We start from the raw sequence: 26,216 nt of genomic DNA, 5'->3' as shown, positions 1-26,216 counted from the left end.
GTCCCCTAATCATGACCTGTGGCCCCGGTATCCTGCCACTTCCCAGTATACAGTGACTGCTGTGACAGAGCTAACCTGGGATGCCATTTCAGCTAAGATGAAGAAGGACCAGCTAGGGGACCCTGAACTGCTTGGGTGTGACCAGAACAAAGGGTGGGTGGGAGTACAGGAGGAGAGTGTAGCGCTGACAGGTAAAGCTAACAAGCAGACTGACACCAGGCCAAGAGTCTTAAATACCAAAGGCAACTTGGACTTGGTTCTGGACATGATGGGGCCCGTGCCGGCTTGTGCTTTGGAAAGAAAGAAGGCAAATGTGTCCCACTCCACTTTATCTTTGTTTCTTTCTAGAATGTAGCCCTTTAGGGCCTAGCGCCACAGGTCTGCTTTTACCAAAGGATGCAGAGTGACCTGCTGAAATGTCTTCGGGAACCATTCTGGGAACCCACATGTGTGTACCAGCCAGGTATAAGACAGTTATAACTGGGGAATTGTGGGGTATTGGCCAGCTGGAGATATTTAGATGTTCAGATTCAAAATTTCAAAAAATATTGTGGATGGAGAAAAAAATTGGCCCTAGAAGTTCTAGCTTCCAACCTCTGGATAAAGGTTTATGAACCTCCAGAGATACTACTGGTACCCTCAAAAAGCACTGTAGCCACCATACATTGTTACTGACTCCAAAATACAAAGACCACTGGTAGTGATCCCGATGGTTGAATGTTCACTTCATATCTCCTAGTGTATACATCGTAGAGCTGCAGGATGTCACCTGGGGAAGCAGCTAGAACATCCCAGAGTAGCAACTCCACAAGAGCCAGCACAGGGTGGAAGGGCGAACCCTGATCCCCAGTGAACACATAGTCCTAATGACAGGCTTGGCACATAGTTTGTGACACATCAGCTTTTAAAGGTTTGTTTAAATTAAAATGATACAGGATCATAGAAAGAAATCAAATAAAGACGGGTATGAAAAGGAAAGTAGGGAGCCGTGGTGACTCTGGCCTGTTGTCCTGGTGCTTGAGGAGGCAAGGCTACACATTTGAGGCCAGCCTGGGCAGCGTAAAAACCTCTTATCCATTAAAAAAAAAAAAAACTGGGGCACAGTGGCTCGTGCCTGTAATCCCAGCACTTTGGGAGTCCAAAGTGGGCAGATCACCTGAGGTCAGGAGTTCAAGACCAGCCTGACCAACATGGTAAAACCCCATCTCTACCAAAAATACAAAAATTAGCCAGGTGTGGTGGCAGGTGCCTGTAATCCCAGCTGCTTGAACCCAGGAGGTGAAGGTTGCAGTGAGCCACTGCACTCTAGCCTGGGCAACATAGTGAGACTCAAAAGAAAAGAAGAGGAGAGGAGACGGGAGGGGAGGGGGGGGGAGGGGAGGGGAGGGGAGGGGAGGGGAGGAGACAGTAGGGGAGGAGAGGGGAGGAGACGGGAGGGGAGGGGAGAGGAGAGGAGGAAAGAAAAAGAAAGAAAGAGAGAGAGAGAGAAAGAAGCAAGCAAGCAAGAAAGAATGAAAAAGGCCAGCACCCCTTCCTTGCCGGCCGGCACTTCGACTGCAGAGTTTTGCCCACACTTCGAGACTTAGGGCGCAGTGCCTTTCACAATTTGCCCACTCATCTGGTATAACTAGTTCTGATGGCTGGGAATAAAGGAAGAGGACGTGCTGCTTATACCTTTAATATTGAAGCTGCTGGATTTAGCAAAGGTGAAAAGTTACCTGATGTAGTGTCGAAACCACCCCCACTATTTCCTGATACAGATTATAAACCAGTGACACTGAAAATGGGAGAAGGTGAAGAATATATGCTGGCTTTGAAACAGGAGTTGAGAGAAACAATGAAAAGAATGCCTTATTTTATTGAAACACCTGAAGAAAGACAAGATATTGAAAGGTATAGTAAAAGATATATGAAGGTGTACAAGGAAGAATGGATACCACATTGGAGAAGACTTCCAAGAGAGATGATGCCAAGAAATAAATGTAAAAAAGGCCCCAAACCCAAAAAGGCAAAAGACGCAGGCAAAGGCACTTCACTCATTAATACTGCAGATGTTTTGAAAAACATTGAGGAATTGGAAAAGAGAGGTGATGGTGAAAAATCAGATGAGGAAAATGAAGAGAAAGAGGGAAGCAAAGAGAAAAGTAAAGAAGGCAAGGATGACAACGACCACGATGCTGCAGAACAGGAGGAATATGATGAAGAAGACCAAGAAGAGGAAAATGACTACCTTAATTCATACTTTGGAGATGGAGATGACTTTGGCCCAGACAGGATGAAGCAAACTTTTAGGCATGAAATTAAAAAAAAAAAAATTTTATGATGCAGCTTCTGAACATTTGGACAGTCTTATTTCTGATAGGGTATAAGTATTTATGTTTTTGTTTTTTGGACAAATATTTGTTACCAAAATATTCAAAACCACTTTGAGTTTACATACTAGTTACCTTACAAATTAGTCCCTGACACTGACATTCCTTCTAAACACCTCTGCCATCTCTCTTATGTACTCTCGTGGATTTTTTCATATTTGAATATGAATGTGCCTAAAGAATTTATGCTTTCTTAATCTATATATACATACTTGAAGAAATCATTCTTGCTTAACTGCTGATCTTTTATAAAACTATTGCTAGTCATAATGAATTTCTATAACCTGAAAGTTGATATAACAGCACATGGAGCACTTTAAAAACAAACTTGAAAATAATTTTAGTTTTTACTTTTACATAGTATGTTCTAGACTACTGCATTTTGACTACATAAACCTACCTGAGCTCTTACAAGTGCACAATTGTGAGACAGAGGTTTTGTGATGGAAAACATACACGCAGGGAAAAATACCAAACTGAGCAATATCAAGTTCAGAGCTCACATCTTAGCCAGTACAAAGAAACTTTCACAGGGGGTGAATATTATAAATACTTGAATTTGGGACTGACTTGATACTGTATGATATATAAATTAATCACCTCACTGTAATCACTTGGACATCTTCAAATAGTTGGGCTTATGAAAAACTTGACTAAGATACTTTATTTTGTCCTTTATGTAAGTGTGAAATAAGTTCTGGTCATATAAATATCACTATAGAATGCATGTGAGTGAACTCTATGAAGTATGGTGGCATTTTATGTTTCAGAGTACTCAAGTTGTACATTTGATTTATATAAATGCAAAATGAACTCAAGTCATTTTGAAATTAAGACTTTTTTGTTTAACTTTAAAGCTAGCTCCCCCAACTTTATATACTTTTGGGGAAAAAAATGCCTAAAAACCTTAGCCTACAAAGACTCTCACAAATGCCAAAGATTTTCAAGGAAATTCATATTATATATTTGAAAAATGATTGATCAACGTTATTTACCAAAAGAAATTATTTTTCCCCTTTGGGAAGATATCATTAACCTGAAATGTGGGAACCTGATCCCTAGATTCTATTTCTACCTGTACTATTAAATTCAACCTTGAAACTGAAAAAATAAATAAATAAATGAAAGAAAGAAAGAAAGAGTTAAAGGTTCCCTGCTGCTACCAGTACAAGAAGATATACTAAAAATAATATTACTTAACAAAGTGTATCTTCATAAAATACAATAATATTAATTATATCCATTAATATGAATAACTTAACAGTTAATACAAAAGGAAGGAAATTTGAGAAGAATAATGCTTTGACTACATCAGGAAAATAAATGGAGGTATGAAGATAAGTATTTTCTGACATTTTTAAAAATCTTAATAACAAAGTATTCTTCAAAGTATGGTAAAATAAACACTTTTTAAAAATAAATTAACATCTTTAAAATGCTGGAAGGAGAAAAATCTGTCAACTCAGATCTATATAGCCAGAAAAAATATCCTTCAAAAACGAGGGCAGAACAAAGACTTTTTAGATAAGGGAAAGCTGAAAAAATTCATTGGCAGCAAGCCTGAACTACGACAATCCTTCAGTCTGCAGGGCAAGAATACTAAGTGGAAACTCAGATAAATAAACGAAAAATTCGCCAGAAATGGTAAACATGTGGGTAAATATAACATTTTCTCATTTCTTTAAAAGACAATGACCATTTAAAGGAAAGCAATATTGTATCGTGGATTTATAAAACATGGAGTATTAAAATATAAGATAGCAATAACACAGTCACCTCTATCAGGCGACTGTCCCCTCCTTACCCTCTCCCCTGCTAAGCCCAGACATAATGATCAAGAACCAGATTCAAATGTTGGCACCACCACTTCCTAAGCAGCCTCTGTCAAACCATCCAACTTCTCTGAACCTCAAATTCCTGTTCTCAGTGTTGGTGGTTTTATCACCATCTTCACAGGCTTAGAGAGCCGGCAGGAGCATGTTGGCCTGGGCTGTGAGCCCAGGGTTTTGGTCCCTGAAGCCCACGGAACCCCAGTGCTGTACAGTCACACTGTGATGCCATGAAGTGTCTATGTGACCATGGCAAGCCACTCACTGACACCGTTCCCCAGAAGCTCATCCGTCAAGCATGCACACTCACTACTCTGCTCAGCTCACCCACTAGGCAGCTCAGCTACTATTTGGCGCCATTTCCCTGGCCCCAGCGCCTCTCCATGGGATAATCCCCTCCCCATTGGAGGATGAGCCCAGCACTGTGGCTGCGTCCCCTGGCACCCATCCACTGAGAGACCAGTGGGTATCCCACCCTTCTGCTGGTTACTGCACTGCCACCGGGCACCACAGGCTACACTAACACTGAACACAGATGTTCAAGTCATCAAAGGGTCAGTGACCAAGCAGAGAACCCTCAGGATGTGTGAACACAAAATGGTCAAAGAGGAAGCATAGTTCCCTCCAGGTGACAGTACCACATCAGCACATCCTTGCTCAAAATCATTCCGTAAGCATTTCTGGAGCACCTACTATGCGCCAGACGTTGTGCTAAGCATTGAAAATACAGGTTAAGGGCTGGGTGCGGTGGCTCAAGCCTGTAATCCCAGCACTTTGGGAGGCCGAGGCGGGTGGATCACGAGGTCAAGAGATCGAGACCATCCTGGTCAACATGGTGAAACCCCATCTCTACTAATAATACAAAAAAAATAAAATTAGCTGGACATGGTGGCACGTGCCTGTAATCCCAGCTACTCAGGAGGCTGAGGCAGGAGAATTGCCTGAACCCAGGAGGTGGAGGTTGCGGTGAGCCGAGATCATGTCATTGCACTCCAGCCTGGGTAACAAGAGTGAAACTCCATCTCAAAATAAATAAATAAATAAATAAAATACAGGTTAAGAAAAACATATGCTGAAATGTTGCAGGTAGGTGACATGGGGTAGGCAGACTCACCTCAAAGAAGGAAAATTTAACACAGAGCCATCAAAACAATAGTAATATACCATCAGGCCACCTTCGTGGAAGTATCGCAGCATGCTACACACCCTTGTGTCAGTTCTCTAGAGCTACCATAACAAATCACCACAAACGTCATGGCCTAAAACAACAGAAATCCATTCTTGCACAATTCAGGAAGGTGGCAGTCCAAGACCAAGCTATCAGCAAGACCACACTTTCTCCAAAGACTCTAGGGGAGACTCCCTCCCTGCCTCTTCCCACTCTTGGCGGCTCCAGACATTTCTTGAATTGCGGCTGCGTCACTCCAATTTCCGCCTCCACCTTCCCAAAACCTTCCTCTGTGTCTCTCCCAAATCCGCCTCTGCCTTTCTCTATAATGACCCTGTCATTGAATGTGGGGTACATCCTAAATCCAAGGAAATCTCATCTCAAGATCCTTAATTACATCTGCAAAAGTCTTTATTTCAAATACAGTTACATTCTAAAGTCCCCAGTGGCCATTTTTTTAAAGGGCTACAATTCAATCCACTATCACCCTTTACAGACATGGACTCACCCATGCCTCAAAACACTCTTCTAAGGCAAATACTGTCAATACCCTCATTTTACATATGGTGAAACTGAAGAGAAGTTAAAAATTTGCCCAAAATGACATGATTAATCATGTGAGAGCCAGGATTTGAACCCTGGGCTCTCTGATGTCTTGATGCTACTTTTGTACATCCTCCCATTCTTTATCAGTCCCATGATAGTTGGGAGCAGACTGGGCTAATTCAACCTTCAAGGTCAGAGACAGGTTCTCAGAGGGAGGTAGAGCTAAGCCCAGCACTGATGGCTGAAGTTGACCTGGAAGAAGAAACCAGGAAAGGGCATTAGAGAAGAGGAAGTAGCATGGCCCAGGGAACAGTGTAGTTTATTGCCAAGGAACAGCACATGGCTCATGATAGCTGGTGCATGGGGTGCAAGAGAAAGAGAAGTGAGCAGCCCCAAAAACAGGGGGCTCAGCAAGGCCAGAGCCCAGAGGGTGTTGAGAGCCAGAGGGAGGCCGACCTTTGTCTTACAGGCTGCAGGGAGCCATTAAACTGGGTGAAGCAGAACAGGTGTATAAGCTACGCTGCTACTGCGCAAATGCTAGACTGAGGGGCACACTGAACAATACGGAAAAGTTACCCAACTCCTGTTGTCCAGCCCCACCTGCTGTTCTGCTCTAATCATGCAGGCATAAGAACTGGTAGAGTTGGCACCACTCAGGGCCCCTGGCCCCATCTCCAACACTCATCTCTGCTTGCTGGGTTTAGAATCTAAGCCTAACTCTCAAACATGCTGACATTTGAAAAAGGCATTTCTGATAGAAATGAAAACGGGGAATCGCCACACTGTCTTCCACAATGGTTGAACTAATTTACACTCCCACCAACAGTGTAAAAGTGTTCCTTTTTCTCCACATCCTCTCCAGCATCTGTTGTCTCCAGATTTTTTAATGATCGCCATTCTAACTGGCGTGAGATGGTATCTCAATGTGGTTTTGATTTGCATCTCTCTGATGACCAGTGACGATGAGCATTTTTTCATATGATTGTTGGCCTCATATATGTCTTCTTTCATAAAGTATCTGTTCATATCCTTTGCCCACCTTTGAATGGGCTTGTTTGTTGACCCAGCAATCCCATTACTAGGTATATATCCAAAGGACTATAAATCGTTCTACTATAAGGACACATGTACACGAATGTTCATTGCAGCACTGTTTACAATAGCAAAGACCTGGAATCAACCCAAATGCCCATTGATAATAGACTGGATTGGAAAAATGTGGCACATATACACCATGGAATATTATGCAGCAATCAGAAATGATGAGTTCGTGTCGTTTGTAGGGACATGGATGAATCTGGAGAACATCATCCTCAGCAAACTGACACAAGAACAGAAAATGAAACACCGCATATTCTCACTCATAGGTGGGTGATGAAAAATGAGAACACATGGACACAGAAAGGGGAGTACTAAACACTGGGGTCTATTGGGGGGAAAAGGGGAGGGCCAGTGGGAGGGGGAAGTGGGGAGGGATAGCCTGGGGAGAAATGCCAAATGTGGGTGAAGGGGAGAAGAAAAGCAAAGCACACTGCCATGTGTGTACCTACGCAACTGTCTTGCATGCTCTGCTCATGTACCCCAAAACCTATAATCCAATAAAAAATTAAAAAAAAAAAAAAAAACAGAGATAATAGAACATTCAGTAGCAAACAAAGAAGTAATATATATATATATATAGTTTATATACATATATATGTATATTTAAGAATAAGAAAATAACCATATATACAAAAAATCAAAATAATTATAAGTGCATAGAACTGTCCTAATATTCTAAGTCATTTTAAACCTCAATAAAATTTAAAATTTCCTATGAGAATCAAAAAAAAAAAAGAAAAAGAAATGAAAACGGGATGGTTACCTCGAGCAACCAATGGCAATGCCGGAGTCATACATCGTTGGCTTATTGTTGGAAAGGTCACAAGCACCCGGAGGCAGCCCATCTCTCTCCCTGAGGCCCAGGAAGGCGGAGTGGTTCAAAGCCCCTGCACACAGACGCAGAGCACCCAAGGAATGTGTCAGGAAGGTGAAGGTAAACAGGACGCAGCTCATGGCCCAAAGTGAGGGGAGCAGTGGCTGCCTCCCAAGTTGTGGCTATCCGGAGGCACCCGGACCACAGCCTAGAGGGTGGACAGAGGGGGACACTGGCAGAACAGATTATTTTAACCTTGCTAGCAGCAGCCCCCATCCTGATTGCCTGCGAGCTCAGCCGCCCAGTTCCTGCCAGCATACCTGTGGCCGATGCCAGGGAGACTCAGGGCGGGGCTATTTGCTCACTGGAATCCTGTGTATTCTGTGGGCAGTGAGAGTGTCACAGTTAGACCTGAACTTCACTGTGGAAATATTCATGCTTCAAAGGGAGAAAGCCAATGGGGGAGGTGATAAGAGGGAGCCCCTTAAATGGGCTCTAAACACAAGCCATGGTTGCTGGACTCCAGCAAGCCTCTTCGGATTTTGAGTTAAACACTAGCAAGAAGTCTTCTCACATGTCTCGTGGCCCTGTTCCCTGAACTGGACAATCTGTTTTTTTAAAGAAATAAACATTTTCCGGCCAGGCGTGATGGCTCATGCCTGTAATCCTAGCACTTTGGGAGGCCAAGGTGGGTGGATCTCAAGGTCAGGAGATGGAGACCATCCAGGCTAACACAGTGAAACCCTGTCTCTACTAAAAAGACGAAAAATTAGTCAGGTGTGGTGGCACATGCCTGTAATCCCAGCTATTCAGGAGGCTGAGGCAGGAGAATCGCTTGAATCCAGGCGGAGGTTGCAGTGAGCCGAAATCACACCACTGCACTCCAGCCTGGGTGACAGCAAGACTCCATCTCGGAAAAAAAAAAAAAAAATTAAGGAAAAGAAATACACAATTTCTGTGGTTTACCCAGTTTGAGAAAATCAAAGAATTAAGAGAAATATTGATGACCTGGAGAGACAGGGCTGACAGGTCAGATAGCGATGCTTGATTTCAGTTCAACACTTAGGGATAATCTACTACCTGGCAGACACCAGGCAGTCTGCTCTATGGCCCAACAGCTTGGGCCCCTCTGTTCTCAGGCACCACTCAGGACCCTGGGCCCTTGCGCTTATGTACCAATTCAGCCTCAACCATTCTCCTCTGTTCCCTGCCTGCCTTCCACGTATGAGATACCAGAGGGCAAAAAGTACGACTGTTCAGCACACAGAGCCAGGCTGCCTGGGATCAGTCTTGGCTTTTCCACCTCCACATGGCTCAGTTTCCTCATCTGTAAAATAGGTAATAATGGTACCTACCTCATCAGGTTGCCCTGAGGATAAGCGAGGTATCAGCTGGAAAGCGCCTAGGCCAGCGCCCGGCACATAGGGCGCCCTCTGCAAGCTCCATCGCTTCTTCAGGGAGCCTCACATTTCCCCCATTTCACATCCTCTGTGCCAGGTTTCCTTAGCCTAGTATGTCAAGAAAACTGCTTCTTACAAACTAAGATTTTTTTTTCAGCCACACATCTCTCCCCACGAAGCCCAGCTCCTGGCTAAATAATTCTAGCCACCACTGATCACAACATTGCTTCGCTAGTCATAACTCTTAATAATTCATTGGATCCATTTAAAGTGTTTTTTAATTACAAATGTTCTAGTTCAGTTAGATACAAAATTAAATGCAGCAAGTAGTTTTATTTTCTCCATAGATTATCTTCAGAAAGAAACTGGAGTAGCTGAGTGCATCCTTACTTTCGAAGGGTTTCTCAGCCCACGTGATTCTGTAGGAAAGGAACTTCCCACCATTTGTGGAAGATCTCAACCATTAGTGAGGTAGAGGCAGGAAGTGGAGCAGATACCATCAAGCTGATGGACAGCCAATGTTTGTCTCTCCAGTCAGAAATTCACACTTGGGAAACACTAGTTCATTCTCCTACCCGGCCCTTTACCTTTCTCAGGATCTCCCTGACAAATAGCCTTCACCCTCAGCACCGTCACTGTCTCTCATGGCAGTTCAGCTAGAGAAACAGAAGAAAAAAGATGGGCTTGAGGTAAGTCAGATGTATGGGTGTCTGGGTAAGAGTTTGTGTGTCGTAGATGCCAATGGCGAGGGGGAGGGAGAGCAGGAGGATACTGGTTATGTCATGGCTGGGAGATTTATAAGTAAGTAGCAGGAAAATAATTTCTATGACAAACTCATTAGGCTTTATGAGATCGTTTGAGGTTAAGAACTTTGCACCTGAAGAAGTGCTACATAAATGGACTGTTTTCAGATGGGAGCACAGTCAGTTAGTAAGCACTCCAGAGGACCCTCGCATACGTGTACACTTTACACTTGGTAACAGAATGTCGGGTGAAAGTCACAGGTTGGTGGAATGAGCTGACTTATTCTCACCCTTCATTACTCTTAAATAAATATTGGGTCTGAAGGCAGGAGTTCTGGAAGGAGAACTATGTGCATATGGTGTTTCAGCCCCATTTGGCATATTAGAAAATTTGGAACTAAGGAAATGTGTAGCCAAGAGCACGTGCCCACCAAGTGACAGAGCCAGCACCAGACCAGGGTTGTCTGCTACCCAGAGCTCACAGACCATTCTGGGAAAAGGCCCAGTCTGGGCTAGGCCTGGGTGTCTACACCCTTTATGTTGCCAGATTTAGGGATTAAGTCAGATTCTTAACTTTAACTCAGCCCAGTTTCCTCCCAGGGCCGATATTGACAAAACACTGCATTTTGGTTTAAAGGACTGTGCAGTCAGCCTCTTTGCCTCTTCTGGCAGGATTTCCTGTGGAAGTACTGATGCCAGTACTGTCTCAGAAAGCATGGGATACTTTTTTTTTCCTCTCTCTTTTTTTTTTTTTTTTGTTTGTTTTTTTTGAGACGAAGTTTCACTCTTGTTGCCCAGGCTAGAGTGCAATGGTGTGATCTCGGCTCACTGCAACCTCCACCTCCCAGGTTCAAGCAATTCTCCTGCCTCAGCCTCCTGAGAGCGAGAATTACAGCCACCCACCACCATGCCTGGCTAATTTTTGTATTTTTAGTAGAGACAGGGTTTCACCACATTGGCCAGGCTGGTCTCAAACTCCTAACCTCAGGTAGGGACCCTCCCTTCTTTCCATCTCCAACTGCTTGGCTGGGCAGCCAGGAGGCAGAGGGGATGGAGTTAGCAGTGGAGCTGGCAGAGGGCAGGGACAACAGAGAGCAGAGTTAGGGGTCCTGTTCAGGTACCTCTCTAGCATCTGGTCAAAGTATACATCCTGGAAGGCGCTCTCAGGCGCCTTGTGCCATTTTATGGGCAAAGTCTGTGAAGGTCATTGTGCCATCTTGGAAGAGACAGGCTGTGCATGAAACAAGGGCCTGTCTGCTCTGCCTCATGGAGGATTCCAGAACAGGGTCTGCACATACACTGCTCAGGCTCTGAATGTAATTATTCCCCTCCCTAAGTTTGTCACATGAGATGGTTTTAGGTGGTACAAGCGGAAACGTTTTCTATGGAGCTTATGCATTTATTTTAATGCATATTAGCTAACCATAGCCCAGCTAACCTGTGGTTTCACAGATACCGCTTAGGACAAGCTGTATTTGTGATTTACTGTTTCCATGTCTCCAATTAGCTGCATACTGCAGCAAAAAAGTACAGACATCACCCTCCCAAGTATGAGAAAGAGTGAGAAGAAAATTCCAGAGGTGTCTTAGCATGTTAGACAGAAATACAGGAAAGAGGTGAGGAACAAGTGTTCTGAAGTCAGATTGCCTGGGCCAGCCATGCTGGCCATGTGACAACGGGCAAGTGCCTTCATCTCTCTGTATTACTGTCAGTGTTGAGCCATTAAAATGTATTGAGTCCTTTGTTGCTGCAGCTAGCAATCCCCTCATACAGCCACCATGCAAAACCCTGGCAAAGGCTCTTTTTCTCATCTGTGAATGTAACCGTTTGAAAAAGTATAAAGTGTTCAAACTGAAAGAGTTTATTTACAACGTCTAATAGTATTGTTGGAAATAATAACATAAATAACATGTTCACGCCTGTACAGTTTTTTAAAAAATTATCCTGCTATTCAAAATCATTAGAATTAGCAAAGATGCCACCAATGTGCTTAGAATTTAGCTCTTTGAGTAGGAGCGAGTGTGCTGCCACCAGGCTACCACACTGGCTAGGCTGTCTCAGTCACTGACTGGATCTGCACCAGGGGGCAAAGATTTCACAGTCATGAACCTGCAGGCAGATGAGCTATAACTTTAGGGAATAAGAACATCACCTTGAAATTAGCGCGGCCTCTACTAGAGCACTTTAAGCTAAAGACATTTCTTGTCACTAAATACTTGTGGATTTTTTTGTTGTTGCTGTTGTTTTAAGCTAAAAATGGTTTAACAGTAATTTTCCGAATTAATAATATACAAGTCTCTCCTCAAGAAAAAGAATGAAAGCAAAGTGTTTTATAACATTTTTAGAAATAAGAGGTGTTTATTCATTGCAGAAGCAATACATGTTTATTTTAGTAAATGCAGAAGAAAAGAACAAAGCAAAGTATTTTAAATTGCATAGAGTCCAACGAATCATGAAGTATGTATATGAGCATATGCATATGTATATATGTATATGTACTTATGTGTATGTTACCATTTTACTTTTTTTTTTTTTTTTTTTTTTTTTTGAGACGGAGTTTTGCTCTTGTTACCCAGACTGGAGTGCAATGGTGCGATCTCGGCTCACCGCAACCTCCACCTCCTGGGTTCAGGCAATTCTCCTGCCTCAGCCTCCTGAGTAGCTGGGACTACAGGCACGTGCCACCATACCCAACTAATTTTTGTATTTTTAGTAGAGACGGGATTTCACCTTCTTGACCAGAATGGTCTCGATCTCTTGACCTCGTGATCCACTCGCCTCGGCCTCCCAAAGTGCTGGGATTATAGGCGTGAGCCACCGCGCCCGGCCTACTTTTTCTGTCCAAAATTAAAGTCATCCGTACCTACTATTTTGTAACTTTCTGTTTTTCAGTTCACACACTGCAAACTTTTCCCTATTTCATTATTCTCCAACATCATTTTCAAACGTTACCTGCCGATTTCCCACAGCCTTCCACCCTGCCTCCTCTTTTACACTTAAAGCAGACAACTTCACCTCTTTCTTCTCAGAAAAATTAGAAGCCATCAGAAAGCTGCAACTCCCTCATTTTCTCATTACTAAGCTTGCAAAGCTCCCTGTAAATCTACACATGTACTCTGTACCTTTGCTGTGCTGGAGAAGGCAATTCTTTGCCAGCTCTGCCTGCTCCTCCAGAATCTGCTTTGGGTCCAGTCTTCCCCATCTGGCCAAGCTCTCCTCTAAGCTCTAGATGGGAATATCCAGCAGACTTACAGCCTCTTCTCATGAATGACTCCAGTGTACCCTGAAGTCCACATTTCTCAAGGCTGGTGCTCATTCAGTGTTCTCTGTCACGTGCTACTAGTTGCAAGAGACCCAAAAATCATCTTCAATGCCTCCCTCTCTTTCACTCCATATCCAGTTAGTCACTGAGGCCATTCAAATCTCCCTTCCAGATATCTCTTGAATTTGTCTAGTCACATCTGTCTTCAGCACCACTACCCTCCTTGTCTCTGGACTTCTTAAGTCTCTTCATCCACTCTGCCCTCCTCCTATCCATTTGCCAAACAACAGGCAAAGAGATACTTTTGTTTTTGTTTTTGTTTTGAGACAGAGTCTTGCTCCATTGCCAGGCTGGAGTGCAGTGGCATGATCTTGGCTCACTGCAGCCTCCGCCTCCCAGGTTCAAGTGAGTTTCCTGCCTCAGTCTCCTGAGGAGCTGGGACTATAGGCGTGCGCCACCATGCCCAGCTAATTTTTGTATTTTTAGTAGAGACAGGGTTCTACCATGTTGGCCAGGATGATCTTAATCTTCTGACCTCATGATCTGCCCACCTCAGCCTCCCAAAGTGCTGGGATTACAGGTATGAGCCACCACGCCTGGCCAAGGGATGCCTTTTATATGATAAATCATGCACACCCTGGCTCAGAATCGTTCAGGGCTTTCTATTGCTCTTAGGAACCACAGAAAGTTCTTCCACATGGCTTCCATGACGTTCCATAGCCCAGCTGATGCTCACCTCACCTTACGTGGCCTCTGCCTCTCTGCACCTCCACTGCACTAGCCAGCTTCCCATTCCAAATGCTCTTTCTGCTCTCACTCACCACAGGACCTTTGCATATACTGTTCTCCCTGTCCAGAATGCTCTTTCTCTTTTTTGCTAGTTAACCCTTTTTAAGTACCTCTTCCTCAAGGAAATCCTTTTTGACCTCTTTTGCTAAATAAAATCCCATTATTGTAGCCTCTCAATTTATCTCTCACTCACAGCACATGTTCCAGCTGCAACATTGTACTTGCTTATGTGTCTGAGGTCTGTATTGTCTGTTCTCACACTGCCATAAAGAACTACCTGAGACTGGGAAATTTATAAAGAAAAGAGGTTTAACTGGCCCATTGTTCCACAGGCTGTACAGGATACAACCTGGGGAGACCTCAGGAAACTTAAAATCATGGCAAAAGGCAAAGAGGAAGGCTCAAGGCACTTGTTACATGGCTGGGGCAGGAAGAAGAGAGTAAAGGGGGAGGTTCTACACACTTTTAAACAACATGTTAAAAATGTCTCACATCTCATGAGAACTCACTCAGGGGGACAGAAACAGCAAGGGGGAAGTCTACGCCATGATCCAAACACCTCCCACCAGGCCCCTCCTACAACATGAGCTTTGGGTGAGGACCCGAATTAAACCATATCAAGGTCTATCCCCATTAAATTCTGAGTACCTCGGTGGCAGGAGTCGTGACTAATTTGCTTGTACACATATGTGTCCCCAGCTCTTAATCCAGCGCCTACCTTATGGTGTCACTTACTGGACATTCAAGAATGAATGAATGAGTTAAAGGTACAGCTAACTCAACAGAGCTTAGAGAAACTCAAGGTTTTTTTCTCTGAAATGGGTTTTTCATGTAGTTTCCACTCCAGTAGAATGGCAGGAACATCCATCCGGAGACAGAGTCAGAAGCCCAGAAGTGGTCTGTTATGGACTGACTGTATATCTACCCAAAAAAAAGATGTGTTGAAATCCTAACCCCCTATACGTCAGAATGTAACCTTATTTGGAAATAGGACCACTGCAGATGTAAGTAGATAAGATATGGTCATACTAGAGTAGGGTGGGCCCTAATCCAATGTGACTGGAGTCCTTTTAAAAAGGGGGAAGTTTGGACACAGACATATGCATACAGGGAAAACATCATGTGAACATGAAGGCAGAGATCACAGTGATGCTGCTACAAACCATGGGACCACAATTGCTGGCAAGTCACCAGAAGCCGGGAGAGAGGCTCGGAAGCCAGGAGACAGGCACGGAGGCCGGGAGAGAGGCACAGAGGCCGGGAGAGAGGCACGGAAGCCGGGAGACTGGCACGGAGGCCGGGAGAGAGGCATGGAGGCCGGGAGACAGGCACAGAGGCCGGGAGACAGGCACGGAAGCCGGGAGAGAGGCATGGCACAGAATCTCCCATGCTGCCTTAGAATGAAGCATCTGGCCAGGCGCAGTGGCTCATGCCTGCAATCCCAGCACTTTGGGAGGCTGAGGTGGGCAGATCAACTGAGCTCAGGAGTTCAAGACCAGCCTGGTCAATATGGAGAAACCCTGTGTGTACTGAAAATACAAAATTATACAGGCATGGTGGCACATGCCTGTAATCCCAGCTACTTGGGAGGCCGAAACAGAAGAATCTCTTGAACCCGGGAGGTGAAGGTTGCAGTGAGCCAAGATCATGCCACTGCACTCCAGCCTCAGCAACAAGAGCAAAACTCTGTCTCAAAAAAAAAATAATAATGAAAAAGAAGGAAGCATCTGTGTCAATACCTTGATCTTGGCCCTCTACCCTCCATGATTATGAGACATAATTTCTGTTCTTCTGAGCCACCCAGATTGTGGTATTTTGCTCCCTAGAAAAATAATACATTATTCTTGACTCTTCCCTTCCTCTTATACGCCCTCCACAATATCCAATCCATCACCACCACATTCCATTGGCTGTACCTCCTAAATTCCTCTCTGATCCACTTCCCCTTCTCCGCCTCCACCACAGGATCCAGATGCCCCTTGCCTCTCATGAACTACTGCAGTGGCATTCCGGCTGGTGCCCCAAACCCATTATGCCTCTTGCAAATGTTCCTCCCCACTGCAGCCACAGTGATTTCTCAGAAAATCTGACTTTGTCCCACAACCTTCACCACCCTTGACCCCTTACCCTTGCCCTGGCCACATTGAAGCTGCTCATTACTCTTACAATAAAGACATGCCCAGAGGGTACCCAACCCCACCTCCCCTCCAGTCCTTCACTGACTCCCAGACCCCACTCTGTAGGCCAGCTTCCCAGCCTCCCTCTGTCCCCTGAGCAAGCCATGCTCCCTGACAACTGGAGCCTTGCAATGAGCATGGCAGCCCTTCTGCGTGGCCTGGCTTTTGCCTCACTCCATCCATTCTCCACGTTTCTCCAGCACATCCTGCAGGTCACAATTCAAAGGTCACTGGTTTTTAGAGAACTCTTCCTTCACCCCCAGTTGAAGTTAAACGCCACTGCTACGCCCTCTCTTCATATCCCATCATTTCTCATCATGGCACTGACCATGATGTGTGATTTGCATTTATTTCTCAGTTATCTGACTGTATCTCTAAGTTTCATTAGGGAGCAGCCAGGTCTGTTTTGCTCACTGTTGTTCTCCAGCCATCAGCACAGGGCGAACATCTAGCTGTAGAATGAGTGAATGAAAAATGATCCCTTTGCCAGAATGAAATAAGACAGTGCATTTGACTGATCTTATTTCCGGCCATTGTAGACTTCTATTATTTTATAAATGTGATAACACTGTGATAAATCATCAGAAAGATAACTCTTTGTGCACATATCTGATTATTTCTTCAAGACAGATTATTGAAAGACATCGACTATGCAAAGGTTTTCAAGCTCCACATAATTGTTTAGAATTTTCTCAAATGGGAAAGTATTAACCATAAATATATATGAGAGAGGGATGGAAGAAAGGGAAGAGAGAGGGAAAAAAAGGTGAGAGAGAGGAAGAAGGAGGAAGAAAAAGAAGGGAAAGGGAAAGGGGAGGGGAGGGAAGAAGGAAGGAGGGAAGGGAAGAAGAAAGGACTGAAGGAAGGAAAGGAGAAAGGGAGGGAAGAAGGGAGGGAGGGAGGGAGGAAAGAAGGAAGGAAGGGAGAGAGGGAGGGAGAGAAATAAAAAAGAAGAATCAAAAAAAAAGGGAATGAAGAAAAAGAGGATGAGCTAAGTTAAGCAGGCTTTGTCTCCCTAGGAAGCAGCCTCTGCTGAGACTGCTGCCCGACCAGTTTCGTAGGCCCACTCTGTCTGCATCCCTGCCAAGTCATCCCTGGGAAAGGAAAAGTTAGACACTCTCAAATCCCAAGGTTTAAGATGATAAAGACCCTACGAGGCAGGGGCGAGGCAGTTCAGGGCTTTCTGTTCCCCTGCCCCTTTGTTCCAGCCATTTCTTCCATCTCAAAGGATTTCCAGCAGCACCAAGAGCCTGACACTGCCCATCCTCATTCTCACAGGCTTCTCCAGCGAGAGACAAAGCCATGTTGGCACTCAGGAGGGCTCACAATAAAGGGGGACTGAGAGAGAAGAAAGCACCCAGAGAATCTGGCTGGGCTCAGTATATTCAGTTGCTGCAGCAACTGAAAGTTAAACAATGAAGAGGGGAGGGGACAGCCATTTTCTTCCCTCCGTCCAGTTGTCATGGATACTGGGGTTTTAAAAGTAAAGGGGTGAAAGGTTTTCTTTATGCTTTAGAAACGGTGCCTTTTCTCACTTACTTGGCCCCTATCCTTGCTCCAGACTGGGGACCTTCCATTGTGCCTCTTACTGGAAGGCGGCTTGGGGAGGGGGTTGACTGCAAGATGCTTTCCGTAAAGGTGATCTTCTGGCCAGTAGCTCTAAAATCCATTTCCCTGTAAAGCCAGGCAGAAAGGCTGAAGCATTCATGGAAATTTCCATCCACCAGAAGGTTCTATCTACACAGCAGGAAGGCTGTGTCCTCGACCTCTTTCCTCCCAGTGTTCTGATTCTCCCAGGAGTGCTCACCTATAGGAAGTTCCTTAAAGGTTTAGCCTTGCCCCTCCACTTCCACCTGCCCCCATCACCCGCCCAGACACCCATAGGTGGCTTCCTCCTCCAGGACTTTTCAGGATGAACACAGCACAGCTCCTGCTTCTGATGTCTCCTGGCTGCTTTACCCTGAAACAATGTCAGGGCCCTGGCCATCTTGCTTTTCAGCATGGGATATAAGAAGGTCATCAGCTTTGCTGACTGAGAGTCAAGGCTCAGCTCTACCATTCATCAGAATGACTTGGCAGGGTACTTAATTTGTCTAAATCAAATTTTCTCATCTATAAACACAGATTATAATGTCTATCACATGGCATTGCTGAGAGTGTGAAGTGAGAAAATGTAGCTGGCATGGCAACCATGATACTGTCCCTGCCCGTGTCTCCAGCACCCATTCCCCTCCCTCCACATCTGTACATACTCAGACATGTTCTCATACACTCATGCATGCATGCTCACACCAACACCCACACAATCACGCACACATGTGCAGCCACATCCACTACACAATTCAGTTATTTATCAGATGTTTTAAGTGAATGAATGGTTCAATGAGAGAGCTGTCAAGAGTACAGATGAGGCCAGGTGCAGTGGCTCACGCCTGGAAGCCCAGCACTGTGTTGGCCAGGCTGGTCTCAAACTCCTGACCTTGTGATCCACCCACCTTGGCCTCCCACAGTGCTGGGATTACAAGTGTGAGACACCACTCCCAGCCTGATTTCCCTTTTCTTTACCTCTACTTATTCAACTCCCTATACCCTCAAAGTCTTACATGAAATCCCAGCCCACCAGCAGCACTTCTTCTTGGAACCAGCAAATATCTACAACCCGGGCCAGCCCCTTCGTGCTGTTGCAGTTTTCCCTCCTGTCTCTTTCTGTCTCTGTCCTGCCTGCACCAGGAGGAGGTTAAAGAGACAACACCAATTCACAGCTGGAGTTGACAGGTGCCAGACAATGACCATGTGCCAGTCTTGGGAAGTCATTTACATGCACACAGTGGTGGTTCTGAAGGCAGGTCCCGGAATCAGAGTGCCTGGATTTGAATCCTGCTGGTGCCACTAAATGTGCTTTATGCTTGTTTCTCTTCTCTAGGGCTTGCTTTCTGAAAATAGGTTGTTTGGCGGATTCTATGAGAAGACGCACACAAAAAGCTCGTCAACCAGCAGCACCTGGCATCCAGCAAGTGCTCAACAATTGTGAGCTGTTCTCATGATCAAATTTGATTTCATGCCATTCACACAAACCCTCTCAAGAGCCTGGTGTACACAGATACATAACAGATGCATCGCATATACGTGGCAGAGGCATAGCGCATACATGGCAGGTGTGTAGCACATACGCAGCAGAGGCGTAGTGCATATGCGGCAGATGCATAGTGCATACAAGGCAGGGTGCTTGGGGCTAAGAAGGGGATACAGGTCCAGCAGCATCTCAAGCATTTGTGCACCAGGAAATAGATGGTGAGGCTTTTGTTTGATAGAAAAGGGGAAAAGATTGACACACCACTTGGGGAATGGTAAGAAACACAGGGAAATGGGGAGCATGGCCCCACTCTGTCTTTGACAGCCAGGCTAGAGTCTCCACTGGGTGTGCAGTGTTGGAGCACAAAGAACTGTCTTCATGAGTGACGGCAGGACCCCAGGAGTCAGTGGTGCCACTGCAGGGCCAGGCAACACTGGGGTGGGAATGGGAAAATACAACAGACTATGTCAGTAGACATTTAAATCACGACCTGAAAAAGCAAAGAAATAACAAGAAAAATGAGAGCTTGGTGAGACCCAGAGGAGAGAGAAGTGCCAAGATCCTGCAGTCACCCAGTGAGAAGCTAACAAAACACCCACACTTGTCACTGGGATCCCTTCCGCACCCCTAGACTGCTGAGGCCTTGAGACATGGATGGGATTAACCCAAGTTTAAAGATGGAAGAACTGGACTCAGAGAGGTTAAATAGCTCAACCAACATCCCCACTCTCCTACGCTTCCCCACTCGGTGTCCATCCTGGCTTTGACACGGCAGCACCTTGCGTCCACCGGGCTTGCCGGCCTGCTGCCCTGCAGCACCTGACTGTGAGGCTCAGCCTCCCCCCCACCTGCTAACTGGCCTCAGATTAGGGTGGAACAATAGACAGGGCGTGTAGGGCTGGGTCCCCGAAGCTGTCCCTTGGCATCACTGGCAAAGACCCGCCTCTATTAGCTGCAGCAGGCCTGCTGCTGTGCTCTGTAATCCAAATTGAGTTCAAGCCCCCGGCCTCTGTGCACCATTGTCATACCATATTTCTTACTCAGTACGAGATCAGAGATCTGCTAAAACCTCGTGTTGCCAACATAAAAGAAGAAAGATTTTGTTAATCCCAAAGAAAATGAATTCCTCTTACATTTCCCTGAAAAAAAAAAGGAAAACACGAGAGTATTACATTTGACTCTCAGAAAAAAAGCAAAACACGTACACACACAGAAAAATCCCTGCTATCTTGAGACGGTTAAAGCACGCGGCTTTACAAGTCAACAAAAAGAACAGCAATGACACCCCCTTCAACTCTTGCCAGTTTCCCTTCTTATGCTGGATATTCCAGCTGTTTTTCCCTGAGATGCTTTTGGATTCGATAATCCCACCAGCCTTGAGATACAGTATCTTTGAGGAGGCAGAGTCAAAAGAGAGGATGCTCATAGGATTTGAGTGAGAAGAGAGCAAGGGGCAAGAAAAGAAAGTAAGAGACAAAACAAACGAGCCCTAAACATTTGATTTTTCTTTTAATTTGAGAATTTCAGCGCCAAAAGGGACTTTGGAGATGACTGTTCAGACCTTCTCGTGCACACACACACACACACACACACACACACTTGCACACACAAGGCAGGTGAGGTGAGGGGTTGAGGGGAGCAGTGATTTGTCCAAGGAAAGGAATGCTTGATTTAGGCCGATCAGATTAAAAGGAACAGGGACTGAAACATGCTAATTTGTCTGGGAAGAGCCCTATGTGAATTTTAGCAAATGTCTCCTAGGGAAAAAGGCCATGATATCCATCTTTTTTTTTTTTTTTTTTTTTTTTGAGACAGAGTGTAGCTCCATTGCCCAGGCTGGAGTGTAGTAGCTCAATCTTGGCTCACTGCAACCTCCACCTCCCAGGTTCAAGGGATTCTCCAGCCTCAGCCTCCTAAGTAGCTGGGATTACAGGTGCGTGAGGTTACCCTGCCCTCTGAAATTTAAATAAAATGGGTTCAAGTACAGCCCTATGTCCTTGCAAAGTCTCATATCCACCCTGACATCCCTAGAGCCGTACATCCTCATGGCAGCTCTTCCCAAACTTTGATCACACTCATCTCCCGGCTTCATCAGCTGGTCTCACTGCTCACCACGCCTGGCTAACTTTTGTATTTTGAATAGAGATGGCATTTTGCCATGTTGGCCAGGCTGGTCCCAAACTCCTGACCTCAAGTGATCCACCCACCTTAGCCTCCCAAAGTGCTGGGATTACAGGCGTGAGCCACTGCACCTGGCCTCATCCACACTCTTGACAGCTCTCTCATTGAACTGTTTATTCACTAAAACATCTGATAAATAACTGGATTGTGTAGTGCATGGCTTAGCACATCATTGCTGGGGACCAAATCCAGCCCACTGCCTGGTTTTGTATAGCCTCGGAGCTAAGGGTGATTTTTACATGTTTTAAGGGATGAAAACAATTTTTAAGAATAGTATTTTCTAACACATGGAAATTACACGCAACTCACCTTTCGGTGTCCACAAACAAAGTTTTATGGAACACAGCCCCACTCTTTCATTCGCACTGTCTCTGGCTGCCTTCCCATTACAGCAGTAGAACTGAGTAGTTGTGACAAAGACAGAACGGTCCACAAAGCCTAAAATCATTACCATTTGGCCGTTACGGAAGAGTTTGCTAGGGGTTGGATTCTTTGATAGTGTGAGTTTGTGGTTCTCCAAGCTCCTTCATCTCGTGGACATGAACATTACGGTACCCTGGCCATCATGTAGGCGCTGTGTGACCGGGCACATTGGTGAGCATCTCTATGCTTTGTTTCTTTCATCTGTAAAACGGAGATTATGTTTATTGAAGCAGCATAATTGAAACCCAAGTAGACACCAACTAAGGTCACCCTGCCCTTTGAAATGTATATAAGATGGGTTCAGTACACACTATATCCTGGCAAAGTCTCACATCCACCCTGACATCCCCAGAGCTGTACATCCTCATGGTCACTTTGGCTCCAAATCACAGCTCTTCCCAAACTTTGATCTCACTCCTCTCCCAGCTTCATAAGTGGGTCTCGCTGCTGTGTTCCAGCACAGACTGTGTAACTCAGCCAGCTCTCCTTAAAACACAGTCACAGGGGGCATTTGGCGTGAAGCAGGTTTTGCTGAGGGTTCGGGGCTACGGGGAAGAAATGACGTGGCCCAAACCATTTAAACCCAAATAATTTAAAACGGGGCATCCAGCTTCTGTCATTTCAGCAGGCTCATGGCTGAGCCGCCGCCAGCCATTTCCCAGGCGCCACCTTCCCAGTAGGTTCCAGCCTTCTGCCGTGCCAGCCCACCTCCTCGGGATTCTCCTCGCTTCTCCCTGATTCTCTGTTTTCTGGATCCCCTTGGTCCTCAAGACCACCCCTACCGCCCCCCCACCCAGAAGTTCAATTTTCAACCCCATATAATACAGAACCAAATAGCTTTCCACCCGATGCTTACACTTCCATGGCCATAGACTTCAGGTTTTTTGATGAACAAAAGGCCCCTTGCTCTGTCTCATCCTTTAGCAACCCAGAACTATCAGAAAATCAGACATTCTCTCCTTGCTCCAGCAATCGCTAAGTGTCCATATAGTGTCCAGCTGATAGGAACTGTCTCACATCTCCCTTGGGAAACAGAAGCACTCACAGTTGGTTTGGGATTGACCTGCTTTTTCTCTTCATTAAAGTGTCTGAAGTATCTATTATAGTGTTTGACACATAAAAAACACCAATATATGCTAGTTTACTTCATGTGACGTCCCTCCAACAAGCAAAATACATAACATCATGTGCATAACAATATATGCTGCACATGTGGATTTTGAACATCTACTCGTCCACAGTGAAAATCTCCATCTGGAGGATGTACTGGGGTGTGAGGAGGAATGAGGAGTGGATTAGGTTGGAGGCCACTCAGAACAAGGTGACAAAAGTAACGGATTTCTCCTTCTCTACCTTTTAAATGTATCAGGGGCTGAATAAAGTCACCAGATCAAACTCCCTTGGATGTTGCCACATTCTTTCCTTGCCAGAAGGAAAGGGTCCTAAGAAACATGTATATATACACAATGAAATACTGTTTGGCCCTAAGAAAGAATGAAATTATGTTATTTGCTACAATATGGATGGAACTGGAGGTCATTACGTTACATGGAAGAAGCCAGGCACAAAAGACAAAGATCAGTCGTTCTCACTGATATGTGGGAACTAAAATAGGTGGACTGCATGGAGATAGAGAGCAGAACGGGAGTCACCAGAGGCTGGGAAGGGTGCACAGGGGTGAGGACAAAGAGAGGCTGGTTAATGTGTACAAACACACAGTTAGACCATGTTCAGTAGCAGAGAAGGGTCACTATTATTTACAACACTATATCATACATTTAAAAATTTTTTTATTATTTTATTTCATTTTTCCCCAAGTTATCGGGGTACAGGTGGTATTTGCTTACATGAGTTTTTCAGAGGTGATTTGTGAGACCCCAGTGCACCCATCACCCAAGCAGCATACACTGCACCATATTTGTAGTCTTCATTCCCTCGCCCCCCTCCCACTCTACCCCCACATCCCCAGAGTCCATTGTATCATTCTTATGCCTCCCACATATCCGTAAGAACATAACGATGTGTGGTTTTCCATTCCTGAGTTACTTCACGTAGAATAATAGTCTCCAATCTCATCCAGGTCACTGCAAATGCTGTTAATTCATTCCTTTTTATGGCTGAGTAGTATTCCATTATATGTATATACCACAGTTTCTTTGCCCATTTGTTGATTGATGGGCATTTGGGTGGGTTCCACAATTTTGCAGTTGTAAATTGTGTGCTATAAACATGCGTGTAAATGTTTTTGAATAATAACGTCTTTTCCTCTGAGTAGATACCCCGCAGTGGGATTGCTGGTTCAAATGGTAGGTCTACTTCTAGTTTTTTAAGGAATCTATACACTACAAAAATATGTACCCTTTTAAGTAGGCAAAAAAGAGGACTTGAAATGTTGCCAACACACAGAAATAATAAATACTCAAAGGAATTGATACCCCAAATACCCTGACTTGATCATTGCACATTCTCATATGTAATAAAATATCACATTTCCCCCATAAAAATATGTACAAATATGATATATCAATCAAAGTAAAATAAAATTTAAAATTATAAAAGAAGGATTATAAGTCTTTGTCTCTATTACATCTATACTGCATAGAACATCACTGAGGACTATTTCTTCTCTTCTCATGCCTCCTTTTGCAATCTGTGATTTGGTCATACTGAAACACCATCCCGCTGTGTGCCACCTTATCTAAACCCCTGAATTTTTCACATGCTGCTAACTTTACTAGAACTCTCTTTTGTGGCCCAACCCCTCTGTCTGGCAAATATCTACACGTCCATCAATACTCTGTATCTCCTAGGACCGACATGATAAATAAATCTTCAGTATTTGCAAAGTTGCATTCAGTGGTTCTCAAAGCACTCAAACTGGAAGATGAGAGGCAGCCAAAATTTGGCAGGCACCAGCACAGCGCTGCCTTCAGTTCTGTTCTAGAATAGACTTCCTGAGCATTTTCTGGGCAGATCACACTGCCAGGGCAAAAGGCTTCTCACACCCCCACTGCACGGACACTGGCCAGTTTCTGTCTCCTATAGTCACAAGGCTGCCCTCCGTGTCTCCCAGCATCTTTTAGTCCTTCTGGAACCGCCCAGTTCGCCATCCATTCCTGGGGCTGCCAGGCAGTCTCTCCCTTGGCTCAGTCCACAGAATCAGATTTGGAGTGTCTGTCAAATGAATTGGGGTTCTGTTCCTTCCAACCTGTGTTGAAATTTACAAGCCTAAAACAAAGGCTCTCACTGTGCCCTGGTCTTGGCTCTGCCCAGGGCACTAATTACCCAACAACAGCCATCCCTTTCCCCTGGAGAAAGTGGCCAACTGACGAAGGTGCCCCATAGGGGGTTGCTGAGAATGATCTTTTCACTTTCTTTCTAAAGTGCCTTTGTCCCTATCACCAGTGGGCTGCCCTGCCTCAGTGCTGCTGGGCATTTATAGATACAAATGAGCTACCAGGAGGCCTCACAGGTGTTGAGTGGCTACCACGAGCTGAGGCTATGCAAAACGTTCTCAGTATGATTCCTCTGCAACTCTGCAAAGTGAGCATTCTTATCCCCATTTGAAAGTCAAGGGACCAAAATCCCAGAGCCATAAAATCAGAACAAAACTAACCCAGATTAAAACCCAGTTCTGGCTCAAAAGCAAGCCCATGCTTACAGAATAAACTAGGAAGCACAGCTCTTCCCGTATCCTAGAATCATGTCGTTTTGCAGCTGGAAACAACCCTACCAAAGATCATCTTGTTCAGCCAAAGCAGTAAGGGGAGCTGAACCAAGAATGCAACTGGCAGATTGACAGGCACCGACCTGAAATCCAGGTCTTGGACCTTGAGGCCAGCACTATGTCCTATCAACTTGCTCACCCATCATTGTCCTGGACTTCCCAAGGGCTTTGCCTCACTGATTGTTGACTGTAGATCCCCTCAGTTCATCTACATCAAAGACACTCTGTTTCATTAATCTCAACTGATAGCAATAAATGTTCTCAGCGAGTACCAGAGTGCAGAAGGCACGCGCGTCCAAGGCTTTCCAGCGGCATGGGGAAGTAACTGCCTAAGCACTCACCTTCTGCCCAGCTGCGTGGTGAGCTGGAATCTGAGAGAGAGCCCAGGTAGACAGAAACACAACCCCGAGCCTTGTGATTAGAGGGAAACCCCCTGGAAGAAAGGACAAAATTGCAATAAAATAAAAAAGACCAACCCTCTTCTCCAAGCCTAAAGGAAATAAGTTGCACCAGATGAAAATCGGGCAGCAAGCCAGATCCACTCTGCTTTGCTGTGAAATGCCTCCATGCTACGTTTTCATGGGAATTTTGTACCTTGGGTACAAATTAAG

At 45.1% G+C, this 26,216-nt stretch overlaps 1 long non-coding RNA gene and 1 pseudogene across 1 annotated transcript in view; one reads left to right on the top strand and one right to left on the bottom strand.

The window, feature by feature from the left end:
• The first annotated feature begins 1,519 nt into the window (after nt 1–1,519).
• On the top strand, nt 1,520–7,191 carry LOC100388338 (DNA-directed RNA polymerase III subunit RPC7 pseudogene; annotated as a pseudogene).
• A 498-nt stretch (nt 7,192–7,689) lies between these two features.
• Nucleotides 7,690–26,216, bottom strand: part of LOC108592330 (uncharacterized) — a 33,791-nt gene continuing 15,264 nt past the window's right edge. The window contains exons 2-7 of the long non-coding RNA XR_001912442.4: nt 22,735–22,901; nt 17,741–22,079; nt 9,818–9,886; nt 9,186–9,338; nt 8,151–8,211; nt 7,690–8,038 (exon numbers count right to left, since the gene is read on the bottom strand). This is a non-coding gene — a long non-coding RNA (uncharacterized LOC108592330). The remainder of the gene's footprint in view (nt 8,039–8,150; nt 8,212–9,185; nt 9,339–9,817; nt 9,887–17,740; nt 22,080–22,734; nt 22,902–26,216) is intronic.

This window comes from Callithrix jacchus, chromosome 6 (genome assembly GCF_049354715.1).
Source record: "Callithrix jacchus isolate 240 chromosome 6, calJac240_pri, whole genome shotgun sequence".
Classification (NCBI taxonomy): Eukaryota; Metazoa; Chordata; class Mammalia; order Primates; family Cebidae; genus Callithrix; species Callithrix jacchus.
The sequence above is the reverse complement of the archived record's forward strand: the minus strand, read 5'-3'. Positions and strand labels throughout refer to the sequence as shown.